General features: G+C 52.5%; 6 non-coding genes across 6 annotated transcripts; 1 reads left to right on the forward strand and 5 right to left on the reverse strand.

Moving 5' to 3' along the window:
* Positions 1-1,361: 1,361 nt before the first annotated feature.
* Positions 1,362-1,433, reverse strand: TRNAP-AGG. The gene has a single exon. It is a non-coding gene; the product is annotated as a tRNA-Pro (tRNA).
* Positions 1,434-1,922: 489 nt separating this feature from the next.
* TRNAK-CUU lies at positions 1,923-1,995 on the reverse strand. Its single transcript has one exon. It is a non-coding gene; the product is annotated as a tRNA-Lys (tRNA).
* Positions 1,996-6,648: 4,653 nt separating this feature from the next.
* TRNAP-AGG lies at positions 6,649-6,720 on the reverse strand. Its single transcript has one exon. It is a non-coding gene; the product is annotated as a tRNA-Pro (tRNA).
* A 1,305-nt stretch (positions 6,721-8,025) lies between these two features.
* TRNAP-UGG lies at positions 8,026-8,097 on the reverse strand. Its single transcript has one exon. It is a non-coding gene; the product is annotated as a tRNA-Pro (tRNA).
* A 3,330-nt stretch (positions 8,098-11,427) lies between these two features.
* Positions 11,428-11,500, forward strand: TRNAR-CCU. Its single transcript has one exon. It is a non-coding gene; the product is annotated as a tRNA-Arg (tRNA).
* Positions 11,501-17,136: 5,636 nt separating this feature from the next.
* TRNAP-CGG lies at positions 17,137-17,208 on the reverse strand. The gene has a single exon. It is a non-coding gene; the product is annotated as a tRNA-Pro (tRNA).
* Between the last annotated feature and the right edge of the window lie 1,879 nt (positions 17,209-19,087).

The following is a 19,087-nucleotide window of genomic DNA, read 5'->3' on the forward strand; positions in this document are numbered from 1 at the left end:
GTCCTGGGGGGGGGGGGGGGCTGGACTGCTCGGAGTCTCCGCCTCTTTTTAAAAATTATTTGCATTTTAGCAGAAGGCGTGGGAGCAGGAGGCTCGAGGCAACACGTCTTCCAGAAGCAGCTGGAGGCCCGTGGGGGTAGGACGGGTGTATTTCTGTGCGCGCTCGCCTTTGGGGGACACAGATTCAAGGGGAACCCAGGAGCGGATCCCGAGCTTTGCCTTCGTCTCGCACGTTTCGGAGATTGGCAAATGCCCCCGATGCGACCGTGGCTTGGGGATCCACGCGCCCCTCTGCTTTTCCGCCTCCCTTTAAATGTAGCCAGGATTTTTTCTTTTCCCTCTCCCTAAAGCTCTTCGCCGCTTTTAAGTGTGCTTGTTTGTTTTGAATATCCAACATTTTCCGTTGTTTTTAGCTAAACGGTTGGTTCCCCCAAATCCCGCCCATTTGTGTTACTGGAAACCACGAGTCCCTCCTGGAACGTGTTTTTTGTTTTTTGTTTTTTGTTTTTTTCTTTTTTTGTAGTAATTTCCTTAAAGCTGTTACCAATTTTTTTCAAAACAAAACAAAACAAAAAGGCTTACAGAGGGGGGGAAAAAGCCTTTAGAGCAGAGATGGTTGCCCCCAGGAAATCTAACTCTACAGGCAGCCTCGGGGCCCGCGTGGGTTCTGGAAGAAAGGACTTCGGCCCGAGCTACGGCCCGGCCCCGGGTGCCCGGAGAGCCAGGACACTGCACCCTTTGCGGAAAGCAGCTCTCAAGGATAGAAACTCTTTAGGGGTCAAAGTCAAGCCCTACCTGGACCTCCCATCTCCTGTACCTCACAGTCTGACGTTCGGACAGGGGCACAGGACCCTAGTCCTGAGCGCACTCGGACCCCAGGCCTGGAGCGCCCAGGTCAGGGGGACGGGAATAAGTAAAGAGGAGGTGGGGGGAGAAGGGAGGAGGGCAGGGCGCTCCGTCCAAGTACAGTCACCGCCAGCACTTCGGTATGTAAATTCCTGGGTGCTTAGCAGGGGGCCTTTGAGCGCCTCTGGGGAATGGCTGGCCTTGAACCCACAAAGGGGTGACTGCGGGGGTGAGCTGCTTCTCTGGGACTCCCCTTCCCCAACCACCAGCCCTGCACTGCCCCGGGGAGCGCCCTGCCCCGGAATGCCTGCACCGCGGCAGCCCTGGGCCTCCAGCTTTAAATTTTTACTTTTATTACTTTTTTTTTTCCTGCTTTAAGTTTTTAAAGCAGCCGGAACCAGCTGGACGCTTTTAAGGTTTCTCTTCTCATCCTCTCGTGCCTTGTGTCTGGTCGCGCAAAGGCTGAGGTCCGCGGGCGGTTTCAATTTCTAACATGAAGTCTACGTACAAAAGAAGGGCTCGTCCGGGATTTGAACCCGGGACCTCTCGCACCCTAAGCGAGAATCATACCCCTAGACCAACGAGCCACAGGGGTAGCTTCCTCCAGCTCTCCTTATGACTTCGTGGTGCCCCGGGAACCGGGATGAATGGGATCAAGGAAGTGACGTGGGAAGGGGGATTGGGACTTTAGACCCGCAGGGGAAGGCAGAGCTCAGGCGCCGGCGGGCGCGGAAGGAGCCCACAGGGTGGGGAGCAGCCCCTGACGCCCCCTATTCTGGAGGCCCCAGCGCTCACGCAACAACCAGCCCCCAGCCCGGCAGACTGTCCGTGCGTCCCCGCGGCAACGCGGGGTCACTTCGCAGACGATCCTCTCAGCAGCGAGCCCGCTGGTGACCCTCGGGCAAAAGCCAGCGAGGGCCGCCCGGTCGCGTGTCCCCACCCCCGGCAGCGTCGCCTGTCTTTCAATTCTAGGTCACTGGGAAGCCTTGCGTGGAAGGCTGCCCCCCTGTGGTGCATCCACACTGCCCCCTAATTGCCTCCTGCAGAGTTAAGCACTGCAAAGCAAGAAAACAAGCCGCCCAACATAGGGCTCGAACCCACGACCACGAGACTAAGAGTCTCAGGCTCTACCGACTGAGCTAGCCGGGCACCCTTAGGCAGCGGGTGTAGATGATGTGCTTATCTGAAAGTGACGGGAACTAGGCTAAGTGATGGATTGGACCTGAAGTACCGGGGGCGGTTCAGTAGGGTCCCACCGGAGTCCCCCGCTGCAGCAAGGGCACTGCCCTCACCTCCCCACGGCCTCTAGCTGGGGAACCGGCCTGGGCCCGGTGGCCCCGCACCAAACCTAGTGTCAGGTGCAGTGAGGAGCACCCAGAGCAGCTAGGCGCAGGGGGGACAGAGCCAGCCGTGCAGGGGAGAAGGCTAGGGCAAGATGCACCACTTTACCTCTTGACCCTGTGACGGACATCCGGATTATTTCCAGTTTTGGGCTGTTACAAGTATGTAACAGCTGTAAGCATCAGAGTATAGGTTTTTTTCTGGGAAAGATACCCGAAGATGCAACCCAAAGATTACCCAAAGGGTCACATGGTAGTTACGTGTTCAGTTTTTTTTTTTTTTTTTTTTTTTTTTACGTGTTCAGTTTTTAAAGAAACCATCATAGTGTTTCCCAGAGTGGTTGGACGGTCTTAAGCATCCACCAACAATGCGTGAGTAACCTCGTTTGTCTGATAAAACGTTCGATAGGAGAGAGCATCAGCATCCTTGTTGCATCTCCAACCTCAAAGAAAATGTCAAGGTTTCACAATCAAGGATGATGTTTGCTGTAGGAATTTGTAGATAATTTTGGCAAGTTATGGGTATTATCTCCTTTGGCTAGTTTATTAAGCATTTTAAAAATCATGAATGGCCCCTCCCGTCCCCCCCCCCACCCCCGTCTCTGCAGATGCTCTCAAGAGCATTAACAAAGCTGAAAAGAGAGCCAAACGCCTCTCTCATGGTTCTTATTAGGCCATGCTCCAAAGTCATCAGCCGATTTCTCACTGTGATGATGAAGCATGGTTACATTGGTGAATTTGAAATCATTGATGATCACAGAGCTGGGAAAATTGTTGTGAACCTCACAAGCAGGTTAAACAAGTGTGGAATGATCAGCCCCAGATTTGATGCACAACTGAAAGATCTAGAAAAATGGCAGAATAACCTGCTCCCATCCCGCCAGTTTGGTTTCATTATATTGACAACCTCAGCTGGCATCACGGACCATGAAGAAGCAAGACGAAAACACAGGGAAAATCCTGGGATTCTTTTTCTAGGGATGTAATTCATATGTGTAAATAAAATGCCTCAATGGACAAAAAAAAAAAAATCACGAATGGAAGTGAGGTTATATTGAATACATTTCCTTGGATTTGCTGCAGACATTAATAGATTTTCTAATGTCAGATCAACTTTGCACTCGCTAGGATAAACTCAACGGGGCCGTGGTACATTATCCCTCCTATATGTCCTAAAATTTAGTTTGCTAATATTTTAAGATTTTACATCTATTTTCATGAGTGAGATTATAGATTATGTGGTTTTAAAATTATTTTTCATTTTGTCCTTGGTTTTTTTCTCTTTTTTAAGAGACTTTACTTATTTACTTATGAGAGACTCAGAGAGACAGGCAGAGGGAGAAGCAGGCTCCATGTAGGGAGCCTGATGCACAACTTGAACCCGGGACTCCAGGATCACGCCCTGGGCTGAAGGCAGGTGCTCAACCGCTGAGCCACCCAGGGATTCCCTGGTTTTTTATCTCCTAGTGTAGGCTCCATGCCCAGCAGGGTGCTTGAACTCACAACCCTGAGATCAAGTGTCAGATGCTCAACCTACTGAGCTACCCAGGGGTCTGCTGGCCTCCTAAAATGTGTTGTGGAGTGCCCTGTTCTTCTGTGAAAGATTTTATGTAAAATACAAATAAAAATTTTGTTTCTTGAATGCTTGGTAGCATGCTCCACTGCACCCATCGAAGTCAAGAATCTTCCTTGGAGGGTAGTTTTTGATTAGTGATTCACTTTCTTTATTAGTTTTAAGATCATTTACATTTTTACATCATTAAGGCATTTTTTAATTTTAAAAATTACATATATTTCTCTAAATTTTCAGTTATTTAGCATATGTTTCTATCATGTAAGTTATGCAGTGACTGTGAAGTCATTCTTTTTTTTTTAATTTTATTTATTTATTTATGATAGTCACACACAGAGAGAGAGAGAGGGGCAGAGACACAGGCAGAGGGAGAAGCAGGCTCCATGCACCAGGAGCCCGATGTGGGATTCAATCCCGAGTCTCCAGGATCACGCCCTGGGCCAAAGGCAGGCGCCAAACCGCTGTGCCACCCAGGGATCCCTGTGAAGTCATTCTTATCCCTAATATGTGTTGTGTATTTCTTCCTTTCTTTATCAGTTTTTGCAGAGTTTTATCAATAACTCTAGCTTTTTCCAAGATCTGCCTTCAGGATATCATGAATCTCTATAGTATGCTTGTTTTCTACTTTATTAATTTCATGTCTTATTATTTTTTCCTTGTTCTAACTTCTTTGAGTTTATTTTTGCTGTTATTTTCCTAACTACTTGACATTACTTTTCAAACTTTTTTTTTCTTTTCAAACCTTTTATTATATGCATCTAAGGCTATCAATTTCCCTCTAATTACAGCTTTAGCTATACCTTGGTATACAGTATTTTCATCATCATTTAAAAATATTTCTAAATCCCTTTGTAATTTCTTTCTTAACTCCCAGAATTTTTACAATTGTGTTGTTTAATTTACAATCATATTGGGATGTTTTAGGGTTTTGTTTGGTTTTGTATTATTTATTTTGACCTCTTTTTAGTTTACTTTCTCTCCATCTTTTTAACTGTTACATACAACTATTGAATTTTGTTTCAATTTTTTGTCTTTTTATTTTTAGAAGAATTTAGATATTTTGCATTTTTAGAGCATTTTCCATAGCTTTTGTTCTCAAAGATGTTTTAATTAGTCTTCATTTATTTATGCATAGTAAGGCCTGTTATAGTCTGTGTCTAATAATCTTAGCATCTGAAATCTTAGCAATCTTATTTCCATTGCTTTTTGTTCTTTGATTATTGCTCATGGTGCCTTATTTCCTTGTTGTTTTTGTTTGTTATGAGAGTTGCCCATTTTCCTTGTAAATTTCTTTGTGTAGGGAATTCTGAGACCTAGAATAAAAGTATATTTTTCCACAGACAATTGTTTCCTTCTGCCAGGGGCTCAAGGACTTACTATACCATTCATTTAATTTACCATTCAAATTAAATCTGCTACTTGAGGGGTTTTTCCCAAAAAATGGTCTTCAACTACACAGGATTGGGTTATTCACGATCCTCAGTTCATGGCACACTTTCAATCTCACCATCCTAAACAAAAAGGAAGACCAAGCCACTAACAGTTGTGCAACACCATGGTCCTCTCCACCACCACATTCTTTTGATTCCTTCTCTCCTGTATAACCATCCTTCAGATCCTGTAGGAGGCAGATGCTTTTGGCACACCTTGGCACTCTTCTTTCCACACATGCTGAAGACATCTGCTGGCAAGTACTGGCGACTCCACAGGACTTTCCCTGGGCCCAGGTGCCTGACAAGGGCGGAAATGCTGGAGGAGTTAGTGCTTCTCACCTGAGTCCCACTTTCCGCTCAGCCCCAGGTACTGAGGAAGTGTTGTGGGTTTTTTTGTTTTGTTTTTTAAGATTTATTTATTTATTCAGTCAGAGAGAGCGAGAGAGAGGCAGAGACACAGGCAGAGGGAGAAGCAGGCTCCATGCAGGAAGCCCCATGCGGGACTCCATCCCAGGTCTCCAGGATCACACCCCGGGCTGCAGGCGGCGCTAAACCGCTGCGCCACCAGAGCTGCCCCTGAGGGAGTGTTTTATAGGAATTCGGTGCCTGGAGGCATCGCAGCCTCAAGGTTCTGCAGAACAGACGTCCACCCTTGTAGAGCTCCCAAAGCTTAGTCCCATGTATGAGATATTCTCTAACACAGTTTTAAAGCGTTAACATCTGTTTGACATTTGGGCTGATGGGACAAGGAGTGGGGATAGAACTACATGAGATCATAACCTCAGGCCAGCATGTCCACTCTTCTTCATAATGCTTAGATTTTCAAATTTCCCGGTGTTGGCGGGACCCGGTCCGCTTCTCACGCCGTGAAGGTGACCCCAGTCCAACACAGCCGGAGCCTCAGGAAAGGGCAGAAGGACCCCCCCCCCCCAGAGGGTAGGCGCTGGGGGTCTGGGCCCCGGCAGGGCTGGGGGAGCCCCAGAAGGCCACGCCCAGGTGAGGAGTGCCGGGCTTCATATCCGCCCCCCACCCACCCCTCGCCAGGCTGCAAACGCCCAAAGTCTCTGGCCTCTCCTCGAGCTCCCAGACTCCTGAGCCGGGACCCGGCTGGGGGCCCAGACTTGCCGCCCCAAAGGCGTCAGCCTGGGGAAGAACGCGCTCCTAGAATGCACAGAGGAAAGCCTCTTCCTCCCACCTCGGTGCCTCGAACTCCGACTGACAGAGTATCCGGAGACAGGGCTTTGGCGCTCCGTGCCTCGAACTCCGACTGACAGAGTATCCGGAGACAGGGCTCTGGCGCCTGGGCCCCAGTTAAGAGTTTAAACGCAGTGGTGGGCGGCCCTCAGCCAGCCTGAGGCCTTTTCGGAGTTACCTTCCGCGGGGTCGAGCTTCGCTGTCTGGCGCAGAGGTCTCAGGCCAGATCTCTGAACCACCCGCATCCGGGAGACAAAAAGGAGGGCTCGTCCGGGATTTGAACCCGGGACCTCTCGCACCCTAAGCGAGAATCATACCCCTAGACCAACGAGCCCTGCTGGACATGTGCTCCAGGCTCCTCTTTGTGACCATGGTGGCATCCGGGGTGGGCCCCGCAGAGCCGCTCGGGGAGGGGACTCGGGTTTCAGGCTAGTGGAGAACCCGCGGGCGTGGAGGGAGGCGGTACCCAGGCCTCGGCGCTGCCGCTGCGCGCTGGCCCCGGGCCGCGAAGGGCGGCCAGCCCGGGAGGCGGTCCGTGCGCACGGCAGGCGCTGCTCCCGGCCGCGGCGGGGACCTCCGGGTCGGGGCGCAGGTGGACGGCTCCGAGCGGGGCGGCACCCGGAGGGCGCTTGAGCCGAGGTCGCTGGGAAGCCGCTGTGGAAAACGCTGCAACGCCACGGTGGGCACCCAGTGGGTGCTGACTGAACGCGTGCGGAGTGCAGGGAAGAAGCAGCTCCATCCGCCTCTGCCCCCCGCCCCGCCGCGCCCCGCCCCTCCCGGCTGCGCTCCCCCCTCCCCTCCCCTCCCCTCCCCTCCCCTCCTCTCCCCTCCCCTCCCCTCTTCCGCCGCCGGCAAGAGCAAACCAAGAAACCCAGTTTCCGACGTGGGCCTACAGCCCAGGAGGCTGCCGCTGAGTCTCTTCGTTATGCTAAGCCAGCGGTCCCGCGCCAGGTGCCTCGGACGGGAGGGGCTGGCCTCCGGAGGGAGGTGGATCAGGCCACCAGGACCCCGCACCCAGACGGCTCAGGGATGCGCCCCTCTGCTCAGCAGGGGCAGGAGGCGGGTCTTCGGTCGTCGGGTCCTGGAGAGGACAGGACTGCGCCCTCTGGGCAGAGGGACTGCGTCCAGGGCTCGGGGGTCGGGTTCTGGGCACTGTGCTGTCTCTGTATCCTTCCCCGTGTCCAGGCGTGTCCCAACCCGCGGGGATCCCGCAGATCTGGGCAAGCGGGTTCGCTTTGTGCTGCCTGACCACCATCCCTTCGGATCCAGGGCGCGAATTTCCTTGCGCTCATCTGGGAAGGCGCCGCGGAACTGGAGGTCTGCCCACAGAATCCCGGGTCTCTCCTCCCTCCCCCTCCCCCTCCCCACACGCAAAAAAGGCAATTTAAGTTATAACTGTAGGGCTAACCCAGGACTTGCTCGGGAATCCCCTCAAGCTAAGAGGACCTGTACCCCTAGGGCAACCAACGACGCACGAACCCTTGAGCACTCTCCTCCTACTTCCCGGAGTGGTCTCGTACCCGGGACCCCAGGCTCAGGGGATACATACTGTGTGCGCCTCCGGGCGCCCTATGTCACCCCCACCCCCACCCCGGGAAGAGCCATCTGGAGCCTGAGTCTGGAAGGGAAAAGATGGGGAGGGCTCGTCCGGGATTTGAACCCGGGACCTCTCGCACCCAAAGCGAGAATCATACCCCTAGACCAACGAGCCGCCACGCTTCAGTTCCGCCTCCTCCTGCAGCTGATGCAAGCAGAAATGCCGCGATGAGCTCGATAGCTCAGTTGTTAATGTGCGCACCTGGGAAGCGGGGTCGCGGGGTCGCAGCTGCTGCTAGCTCAGCCACCGGCCTCCGCGGGCTCCGCGTGGGCCCCGAGCCGGCCCTGGGGACAGCGCCTCGCAGCTCTCCAAACCGCCGATCGCAGCAGCGCGCAGGGGGTGCTGGTCTCCTGCCCTCTCTGGGTCCAGGGAAGCAAAGGGAACCGCCGCAGCAGCCAGAGCGAACTGCGGGGACCCGGCCCGGTCACCTACGGGGAGTGATGCTCTGCCCCCCCCCCCCCCCCCGTTCCATTCCTCCTGGGCTGAAGCCCTTTACATTGGCCCCGGGGCGGGCAGACAGGACTAAGATGAAATTCCCCCAAGTACTGAACGTTGGGAATTGGGACCCTCTACTTGAGTGATACCAGAGTCAAACTCTCTCCCATTGCGACGCCTGAGGACTGGAGCGTGAACAGCATCGCTGAGGGAGGAGAGGTTGGCAGCGGAAGGAGTTTCCAGGGGATACTCCTCGCTTAGAACGCCAGCGGATCAAATCCCCAGGAGCCTAGGTTTTCAGACTTCCTGGTGTTTTAATTAGGGACAGCCTGCTGTGTTCCCTCCCAGAGGAGAAAAAACCTTGTGGGATTCTTCTCAGGAACTTTGCTAACAAGGAGCGTAGAAGCCCATGCATCGTCACCCTTAAAGAGCACTGGTCCTTGCTGTCCCTACCTGTCCTGGGTATGGGTGCTTGAACCGCTACTCTCCATGCTCTCCGCATCGGGAGTCCGAAGTACCCATGGGAGGCCATTCCTGGTACAAGGGGCAGATGCTCTGAGGGCAGGACCCAAGCATGGCTTCCTGGGTGAGCAGGAATCTGCTTTTATTACCTCTCACACTGTGCCCCCACAGGGCACTCTTTAGGCAGGAGTGTATGGCTGGGAGCAGAAAAACAACCCATGGGGACGGGAATCCTCAATGCTTTCATGGACCACAACTGGCATAAAAAGATCTAATGAATGTGAGGCTCAAGGCCATGAGGCTGAGAATAAGAGTATGGTACCACCTGAGCCAACCTGGTACCATATGGGTGTTTTCACTGAATCTCTGCATTAAAGCTGAGAATCAAATGTGACCAATGCCAGGATCTGGATAAGACTGTGGACATTTCCAGCCTCATTCATCACCCTCGACCCTGACCCCAAAGGTCAGCTGCAGGCTGAGACCTCTGACGGGTTCGAGGTGCCAGGTTGGTGTCCAGTCCTTCTCTGTGCCTTGATGAAATCCAAGGCTCACCTGTTGATGCCCACAACTCCCAGCACCGCCCTGAGGCTGCAGGAGGAGGGTGTGTCAGTCAGCTTGAGGTCACTCCAGGAGTATGGAAAGCTGAGCCCCTTTCTGGGGGGGGGGGGTGCAAAACAGGCCTGACCCCTTGATTCCACCCTCATTCCTTCAAAATAATTTGTTGAACTCCAACACTGAGCTCCAACACTGAGCCCTTGGGATTCAGCTCCTTCCCAGGAGTGGTGCAAAGCCAGGGTCTGCCAACTTGGGACAAGAGACTGTTCAGGTTCCTGCCAGAGGGGTCAGGAAGAGTGTGAAGTGGGGAGGCAGGAGAGACAGGGGAGGAGAGAATTGAGAGGGGCCCCCTGAACACATGGGCTTCCACCAGCCCAGAGCTGCCTGGTTCAGGAAGGTGGGCTGGGGAGGGCAAGCAGGCTGGAAGCTCGACAGGACTGAATGCTTCAGTCTCAAGGTTCTGTTCTAAATGTTTTACAAAAAATATAAGTAATTTAATAACCCAAACAAACTTTTGAGTCATGAGCTGCGATTATCCCCACTTTACAGAGGTATAAACTGATGTCCTTGAGAGCCTGGGTCTTGTGGGTCCAGATCTGTGGAGTCCAGCTGGAAAATAGTGAAGCCTAGTCCTGTAACCCTGGGTTCCCAGGTGCAAGTTCTGATGCTTCCCCCTCCAACAGCCCTATCTGGGCCTACCCTGTGGCATGACAACCTTATCACCTACTCATAGACGGGTAGGATGTCCATCTCATTTAGTGTGACAGTTGGAGGCCCCACGGACTGTCCTGACTGACCCAAAGGAGACTCATGCCTATGAGTGAGTCAGGGAGACACACTCTGTAGGAGAAAAACCTAGACCTATATGGGCCTGCTGCTCTAGGCTTGGCTCTACCTTCCTATGCTTAAGCTGCCACCATCCCTAAAATATAGAACTCCCAAGAAGTGCCTCAGAATGTCTCCCTTGAAGGTAGGAGCTACACCCAAGAGCCATGTTTTCTTCTCCTTATAGAGTGAGCAACCAGGACGTTTGTTTTCTCTGAAGCTCAAAATGTCAGCCTTGCCCAAGGTGGGCTCAAACCCACAACCCTGAGATTAAGAGTCTCATGCTCTACCGACTGAGCTAGCCAGGCGCTCCGTCTTTGTTGTGAGGCCTCAGGCAGCCTGGCTGCAGAGGCTCTGGGGTGTGACCCGAGGACGGGCCTGGGGCCGGGTTCCAATCCTTCCACTGTAGACGCCGCGCCCGGGCCTCCGCAGCGGAGGAACCGAGCCGCCGCCTCCGACCTCGGGCCTGGCGTTCTGGCGGCGGCGGCCGCGGTCTGGGCTAGCCGAGTCCGCACCTGGCGGTGGGACGAGGGGCCGCGCCGTCTGCGGGCGAGGCGGAAGTTCCCACTTCTGCCCCCACCTGGTCCTGTCCGCAGGTCCTGGGGTCCTTCCCACCAGGGTCCCTCTGCCCCCTCCGCGCGACGCGGAGTGAGGGGCACTTCTCCCGCAGCGACCCCCTCTCCTGTGGGCGCTATAAAGGGGAGATCCTTCCCAGCTTGTTCCCACCTGGACCCGACAGAATCAGGACACTTGGGGACGCCCACAAGCACCGCACCTTAAACCAAAGAGCCGGATGCTCGCCCTCCTCGCCGCAGAGAGGGGGCCCGGGGGGAGGCCCCCCACCCATACCACGAAGGGGAGGCGAGATTGCTCGTTGCTCGGGGTCCGCGGTCCAGTCCCGGAGATGCACACGCACGGAGGCTTCCGTGGGGGCGCGGCGGGGACCGGGCGGAGCGGCGGGGGCGCGGGGGCGGGGGCGGGGCCACGACTCTGCACCTGCTCCCGGCCTTCAACGAAGCAGCCGCACCCCAACGGCCGGAGCACCCACCCCGCTGAAGCGCGGCCCCTGGCAGCCGGGGCGCGCGAGGCCCGTGGCGCTGCCCACCCGCTCCCGGCTAGTGCGAGGGGGCGGTCCTGACCGCGAAGCCTGCGCCCCAGGGGCGCGCCCCGGTGGCCTAATGGAGAAGGCACTGGCCTCCTAAGCCAGGGATTGTGGGTTCGAGTCCCACCCGGGGTACGGTGGTTCTGTTTCGGCACCCTGGTGCCAGGTGGCTTCTGTTGTCAGACTGTTGTCAGCTACCCCAGAGAGCTGCACCTCCTAAGTTCCCCGAGGTTGGGGCGTGGGTGTTTCTTTATGCCAGTGAAGGTGAGAAAAGAAGGGCCTGGGCGGGCGTTGGGGAGGGAGCCCACCAGAGCGAGCTGGGGGTGAGGGGCCGGAAAGCACGCCCTGCCCTCAGCGGGTCTGGGTGCTGATGGGTGGAGTTGAGGGCAGAACTTTTTCTAGGCCACCACCCATTAGCCCTTTGGTTTAATTCCTGTGGCTTCCCGGTAAAGGGATGTGGGGTGGTCCTAATCCCTGGAATTTGAGTGGGAGGGGTGGCTTTTGTAGCACTTTGGAGGTTTGGTTGGGGGCCAGGAACAGAGTTAATGGATATGGGAGAAAGGCCCATGGACCATACCTGGCAGATCTTCCTCCCAATCTATGTCCAAATGCAAGAAAAACAGAAACATCTAGAAGAGGATGGCCACACATACCTTCAAATTCTGAGCCTTCTGGGGTCTCAGAATAAAAATCCCAAGAGCAGAATCCTAGACTCCCTTCCCTAAAACCCCACAACTCCTTAGAGGAGGGGGATCCACCACTGGTGACTCTCTTCATTGAGGAACGTGATCCCGGGGGGAAATTCTTCCACCAACAGCCTTGCCTGTTGAACCAGGACCAGGCTCTAGTGTCCCCTAGCAGAGCTGTGTCCCTAAGCCTCACTGATGGGGTGGCTTGGGGCATCGAGCATGCAGAAGTCCCCACAGATGCAGGTGCCCACTGCAGGGCTGGACCTTGGTGGCCGCAAAAAGCAAGCAGAAACATTATTTGATCTTTGATATTTCACTTTTTAAAAAAGATTTTATTTATTTACTCATGATAGACATGGGGGGGCAGAGACACAGGCAGAGAGAGAAGCAGGTTCCATGTGGGGAGCCCCCACAGGGGACTCAATCCCTAGGTCTCCAGGATCACACTCTGGGCAGAAGGCAGGTGCTAAACCGCTGAGCCACCTGGGCTGCCCTGACCTCTGGTATTTCAGAAGAAGCATGGAGTGCATCATCCTGACAGAAATCAGAACGCTAGAACTCACAATTATTGTCCAATTAATGACTTACTTGAATCAAGTTTTTTGGGGGAGGGCGCTTTGTCTTTCCCTCCCTCAGACCTGGAGACCACTTCGGTCACAAACCAGCCATGGAGCCCATCCATGGAGTGGACCGGGTCCACCGCCCAAAAGATGCAAGGCACAATTCTTTTTGGTACCCCCTTCCCCCAGGCCCCCCCGCAGCCCACGCCAGGCCCCATGCATCTGTGTCCAAACCAGCCCCTCCCCCCCATAGCAGCAGATTTGCTCACTCCTGTCTGGGATGATGAGGTGGGGGAGATGCAGGATAGGAGGTCCTGGGGCCACCTGTCGGCACCCCCAGACCTTTCCGGCTGCACTGAGTCGCTGGGTGCCTGGAGGGGTAGATTCCAGGCCAGGCCGGGCCTGCCTTAAGTCCTGACTTTGCCCCGAACTTTTTGGCGCCTCCAGAAATCTCTGATTAGGTGTGGGGTTGCTGAAGCTTTCCCAGCCAGCTCGGGGAAACCCTTAGTCTCAAGTGCGTAGAACTGAGCCCCACCTGGGACGTTGGATTTTCCGATGGCTGCTGAGTTAGTCAATCCCCCCAGTTTCGGATGCTGACACCTTAGATTTGGTGCTTCTGTGAGCTACTGGGTCCAACCTGTGGGGACGAGGGAGGATCCTCTGTTCTCCGATCCACACGGCAAAGCCCTTGACCGCCGCGGGAGGCCAGAGACGCCCACGCTGGGCCTCTGCCCCGGTTTCTTTCGCCCTGAACAGAGTCCCACGCCGGAGCGCGCGCAGGTCGCTGGTTCCCGGGGCGCACCAGCCCAGCCCGGGAGGCGCGAGGGCGGGGGCGGGGCAGGGGTTGCACCCTCCGCACACAGCAGGCGCCGCGCGGCTCCAGTGAGGTCCCCGGGGCCACAGCCCGCGTAGGCCCGGAAGGGAACTGGGGGTGGGCCCTCGGCTCTGCTCTCGGCTGATTTACTCGGCGATTCCCTAGAAACATGAAGGGAACCACACCCGGACATATCATAATCAAATTGCTTAAAATGAGTGATAAAGAGAAAAATCCTAAGAGAGGCCAAAGGGGATACATTACATACGGAGGAACAATGGTAAGAATAAAAGCAGGTTTCTCCTCAAAAGTAAGGTAAGCTAGGAGACAGAGGAGCAGTATTTTTAAAGTTCTGACACCTGGGGAAGTCCGGGTGGCTCAGTGGTTTTGGCATCTGCCTTCAGCCCCAGGCGTGATCCTGGAGTTCTGGGGTCTGGTCCCACGACCGGCTCCCTGCGTGGAGCCTGCTTCTCCCTCTGCCTGTGTCTCTGCCTCTCTCTCTCATGAATAAATAAATAAAATCTTTAAAAAAAAATAAAGTTCTGACATCTAAAAAAAAGAAAAAAGAGGGGATCCCTGGGTGACTCAGCGGTTTGGCGCCCGCCTTTGGCCTGGGGCGAGATCCTGGAGCCCCGATGGAGTCCCATCGGGCTCCTGGCATGAAGCCTGCTTCTCTGCCTCTCTCTCTCTATGTCTATCATAAATAAATAAATCTTAAAAAAAAAAAAAAAAGCAAACCACACACCCATCAATCTAGAATGTGTGCATTTCTTTCTTTTTTTTTTTTTTTGGATGTGTGCATTTAAAAACCAATGTACATTTTATGACTAAAAAAAAGAAAGAGCGTATGATCATCTTGGTACATGCCGTAAAAGCATTTGACAAACCGAATGTACTCTCTCGATTATAAAACAAAAACAAACAAACAAACAACAACAACAAAAAAAAAAAAAAAAAAAAAAAAAAAACCACCTCAGCAAGCTGGTGTTGAGAGGTAGGAGGGGAGACAACAAAGAACCATAAGAAAACTTTTGGAGGTGATGAATATGTTCATTGCCTTGACTGTGGTAATGGCGTAGGTGCACACAAATGTCAAAACTTACAAAACTGTGGACTTTAATGTGCGTAGGCTATTACATATCACTTATATTTAATAAAGCTATTTTTTTTTAATGATCACAAATTCTTTAACACTCTTTCCACCAAGGGGTGAGGTTTGTATCCCTTCCCCTGGAGACTCAGTGATTTCTTCACCCAATAAACCTATAGCAGAAGTGAAATTATAGAAGCGCAAAGCAAGGGTGGGTCATAAAGAGAGACACAGGTTCCATTTTGTCCAGTAGAACAGGCACTTGGGAGTTCCAAAGTTGACAGGTAAGAAATTCAATTAGCCTGGAGCTTCGATGCTATGAGGAAGCCCAAGCCACATGTAGAAATCAAATCATGTGTAGATGCTTCATTCCACTGTCCCAGCTGAGCTGTTCATATGACAACCATGTGAGTAAAGGAGTCTACTGATGCTGTTAGACTTCAAGTCTTCACAGACAAGTTCCAATTGAACAGATACAGGTTATACCTGCTATTCCCTGTTGAATTCCTGACCTACAGAATTCCTAAGCATAAAAACATATTGCTTTATTTTATTTTACTTATTTATTTGACAGAGAGAGAAAGAGACAGAGAGAGAGAGAGACAGAGAGAGAGAGAACAAGCAGGGGTAGCAGGAGAGGGAGAAGCAGGTTCCCCACTGAGCAGGGAGCCCAACAAGGTGCTTGATCCCAGGACCCTGAGATCACAACCCTAAGACCACCAACCAAGCAAAGGCAGAGTCTGAAGCTCCCGGACTGAGCCACCCAAGTGTCCCAAAATATGTGGTTCTACACCACTAAGTTTGGCAGTGTTACACAGTAACAGTACTATCAAGTGGTAACTCTTAAAACAAAAGGCAGCAAACATATTTAATAGAAGAATTTTGGAAGCTTCTCTCTGAATTCTGGAACAAAACAAGAATGCCTTTTATCACATTTCTATTTTATTGGAGGTTCTAGTTAGTGCAATAAGACAAGAAAAGTAAGTAAAAAGTATAGATAAGGATGGGAAGCAATTTTTAAAAGGATTTTATTTATTTATTCATGAGACAGAGAGAGAGAGAGAGAGAGAGAGAGAGAGGCAGAGGGAAAAGCAAGCTCCATGCGACACAGGATTCAATCCCAGGTCTCCAGGATCATACCCTGGGCTGAAGCCAGTGCGAAACCGCTGAGCCACCTAGGCTGCCCAGGAGGGGAAGTAATACTGCCATTATCCATAGATGACATGCCTGAATATATAGAAAATTCTATAGATTAGAAATAATACGTAAGTTTTCACAGTGTCACTGAATTCAAGATTAGTACATAAACATTGATTGTATTTTTGTATATCTGCAAAAAAGGGAAAATCATATCCAAACATATAATTTACAATAGTATCAACAATATCACATACCTAGCAAAAATTCTAATGAATAATGTACAAAATCTACCTTAGAAAAGCATAAAACACTAGGTCACCTGTGTGGCTCAGCGGTTGAGCATCTGCCTTTGATTCTGGGGTTCCAGGATTGAGTCCTGCATCAGGCTCCTGCATGGAGCCTGCTTCTCCCTCTGTCTGTGTCTCTGCCTCTGTGTGTCTCTCATAAATAAATAAAATCTTTTTTTTTCTTTTTTTAAATAAAGCATAAAACACTATTCTGAGAAGTCAAAGAATCCTTTAATAAACAAGGGATACATCATGTTTATGAGTTGAAAGACCCAATATTGTAATGATGTCAAGTCACCCAGAACTGATCTACAGAATCGATGCCAAAACAGTTGAAATCCCAATCACTATTTTTGTGTAAACTGACAAGCTGATTCTCACACTTACATGAAAGTGCAAAGGGTCAATAATAACCAAAACAAATTTGAGAGACTAACACTCCTGGATATCAAGACTTACCCCTAAAGCTAAACTGGTTTGGGCACAAGGGTAAACAGATGTGGAACAAAGCGGTGAAGTATCAGAACAACATATACTCAGACTTTTTTTTTCCCCAGACTCTTGATTTGTGAAAAAGTTGCATTAGAAATCAGCAGCAGAAACAATGATCTTTTAAATAAATCAAAGTTTGAACCATCCCTGTTTAACAGATGGTGAAAGTAAGGCCTGCCTGGCTAGGCATCTTATCCTCAGCCCAGAGCCCAGACCCCAGGCTGGGAGGATGCCACGCCCCGAGCACCCTCTCCTCTCCGGCTGTGGTCCCCAAACCCAAAGGGACGTTTTTCTAATCATGAGCTGGGTCAGCGTTTGGACCCAGGGCCTCTAACCCCGCAAAGAGTCATGCCCCAGGCCCAGCCGGCCGTTATTGCAGGCCACAGATACAAGCCACATCTGTCGCTTAACATTTTCCACTAGCACATTAAAAAATAATAACAATGAGTAAAAAGAAACAGGTAAAATTAATTGTCATAATATCTTTGAGACAAGCAAAATATCCAAATTATAACTTCAGCACGTAGTGAGACATCTTACTTTTCTTGTAAAAACCTTCAAACCCAATGTGCATTTACACTTGCAGCAGCACACCTCACTCGGTGGGCCAGAGGACCCCCAGAATACGTAAGGGCCCGCAGCCCGCACCCCACGAGTGGTCCGGCGGGTAAAATAGCGGAGAGGAGGGGTGCACACCGCGGGCTCGTCCGGGATTTGAACCCGGGACCTCTCGCACCCGAAGCGAGAATCATACCCCTAGACCAACGAGCCTGGCACGCGAGTGCAGTTACCGACGTTTGCCTCACAACTGTTTGCACGCGCGTGACCGGGCTCGTTCCCGGGTGGGCTGAGCGGGAGCCAGGCGGGGGGGCTGAGCGCTGGGGTGGCCCCGGGGAGACCCCCGCGGCCCTAGCTGGGCGGGGGCACAGCCGCCCAGGCCCAGGATGCCGGATCCGCGGAGCCGGACTGGGGATGATTCCTGCCCCCAGGGGAGTGGGAAGCAAACTGTAGGGGAGGGGAAGACGAGGACGGAGGCGCCAGAGCACCCCTGCACCCCCAGCGGAAGGAGCGCCCGCTCTGCGGGGGGACCCAAGGCCTCAGGCGGTGCCGTGGGGCCTGGGGAGGGTGGCTGGCGAGCGGGGCAGAGCAAGGGGAAGGCACCAGCCGCCGTGGCCCTCCAATCCCCGGGAGGAGGCACGGTGGGGGAGATAGTGGCTCGGTTTCAGGCGCCCAGCTCAAGGCTGCCAGTCTGGGTGCGGGGAAGGAAGGGCCCGGAGGGGGGTCTGCTTCTCCCTGTGGATCCCCAAGCCCCCAAGGGCGGCCGACGACCCTCTTGGGGGCCTCCCGCAGTTCTGGGCAAATTGTTTCCGTGGGAAAGGCAAGTCAAGGCAGAGTAAACAGTTTAGGATTGGCTAGTTAGGATAATTCAGTGGGATATGGGACATAGGGGCTGTCCCTAGTTGTCTGGTATCTGACCCTGGGTGACTTAGGACCCGGGAAATACTGGCCAGTGTGTCAGACAAGGAGGAGGATGGGTGAGTGTGGACTCACAATTGGCTGGTTTGCATATGAAAGGCCTATTAGCAGGCAAATCGTTTTTACAAGCTCAGGGAATTAGCCAGCCCAGGAGGGGCAGTCTCTCCCCAGCTAGCACGGCTCCCAAGATGTCAAACCGTCCTAGAATACAGAGAATACAAACCGTGGTTAATACAGCTGTGAATTGCATCAAGCGTTTTTACAAACATGACTTTTCTTTTTCATTCCATCAATATGACTGACTACTTTGATAGATTTTCTTGCACATAAAACCAACCTTGCTTTCCTGGAATAAATCCAGCTCAGCCCTTATGTTACTGCTCCGATCTTTTTAAAGATTTTATTTTTATTTATTTATTAGAGAGAGAATACAAGTAGAGGGGGAGAGGGAGAAGCAGGTTCCCTGGTGAGCCAGGAGCCTGATGCGGGGCTCCATCCCAGGACCCCGGGATCATGACCTGAGCCAAAGGGAGGCCCTTAACTGAGCCACCCAGGCGCCTCACTGCTCCAATCTTTTTAAAAGAAGTTAGAACAATCATGCTGTTGGAGTGATGGCCCGTTCTCCCTGCGAAATGCCCAGGCTGGCTAATTTGAGACAGAAGAGGGTACCCTGGCCCCCAGCTCAACCCTGGCTCTGCAGCTCTCAGAGGCCAAGGACACAAGTGACCACCAGGTCCATTCCCCCTGTACTCCTGTGACACAGGGTCATTGGTGAGTTATAGGTAGAGACTACACTGGATGGAGCTGTCACATAAAGGCAAATAAGGAAATCATGGGGAATAGTTTCCAAAGCCATGAGAGTCTTGCTGGTGACAGTTTTAATCTCATTAACCCTATGGGACACAGTTTTACAAACTCTGACCAGAGGCTCTCCGTCAGGGCCTGGGGCTGGTGTAGTACATGTAGCCAATGGTCCCAGCCTCCGGTCCACCCTCCTCTGTCTCCGCAGCTCCACCCCTGCCTCTCTGGGGAAATGTACTCAGAGGTACTCTAAAGCCCCTGAGATCTAGGTCTGAATCCTGCTCCAAGGTCAGACCTTGGCTGGTTACAGCCCATCAGGTATTTTAGATGGACCACCTGGATGGCTGTGAGACAAAGGCACTAAAGGGACTGC

Source organism: Vulpes lagopus, chromosome 3 (genome assembly GCF_018345385.1).
Source record: "Vulpes lagopus strain Blue_001 chromosome 3, ASM1834538v1, whole genome shotgun sequence".
NCBI lineage: Eukaryota > Metazoa > Chordata > Mammalia > Carnivora > Canidae > Vulpes > Vulpes lagopus.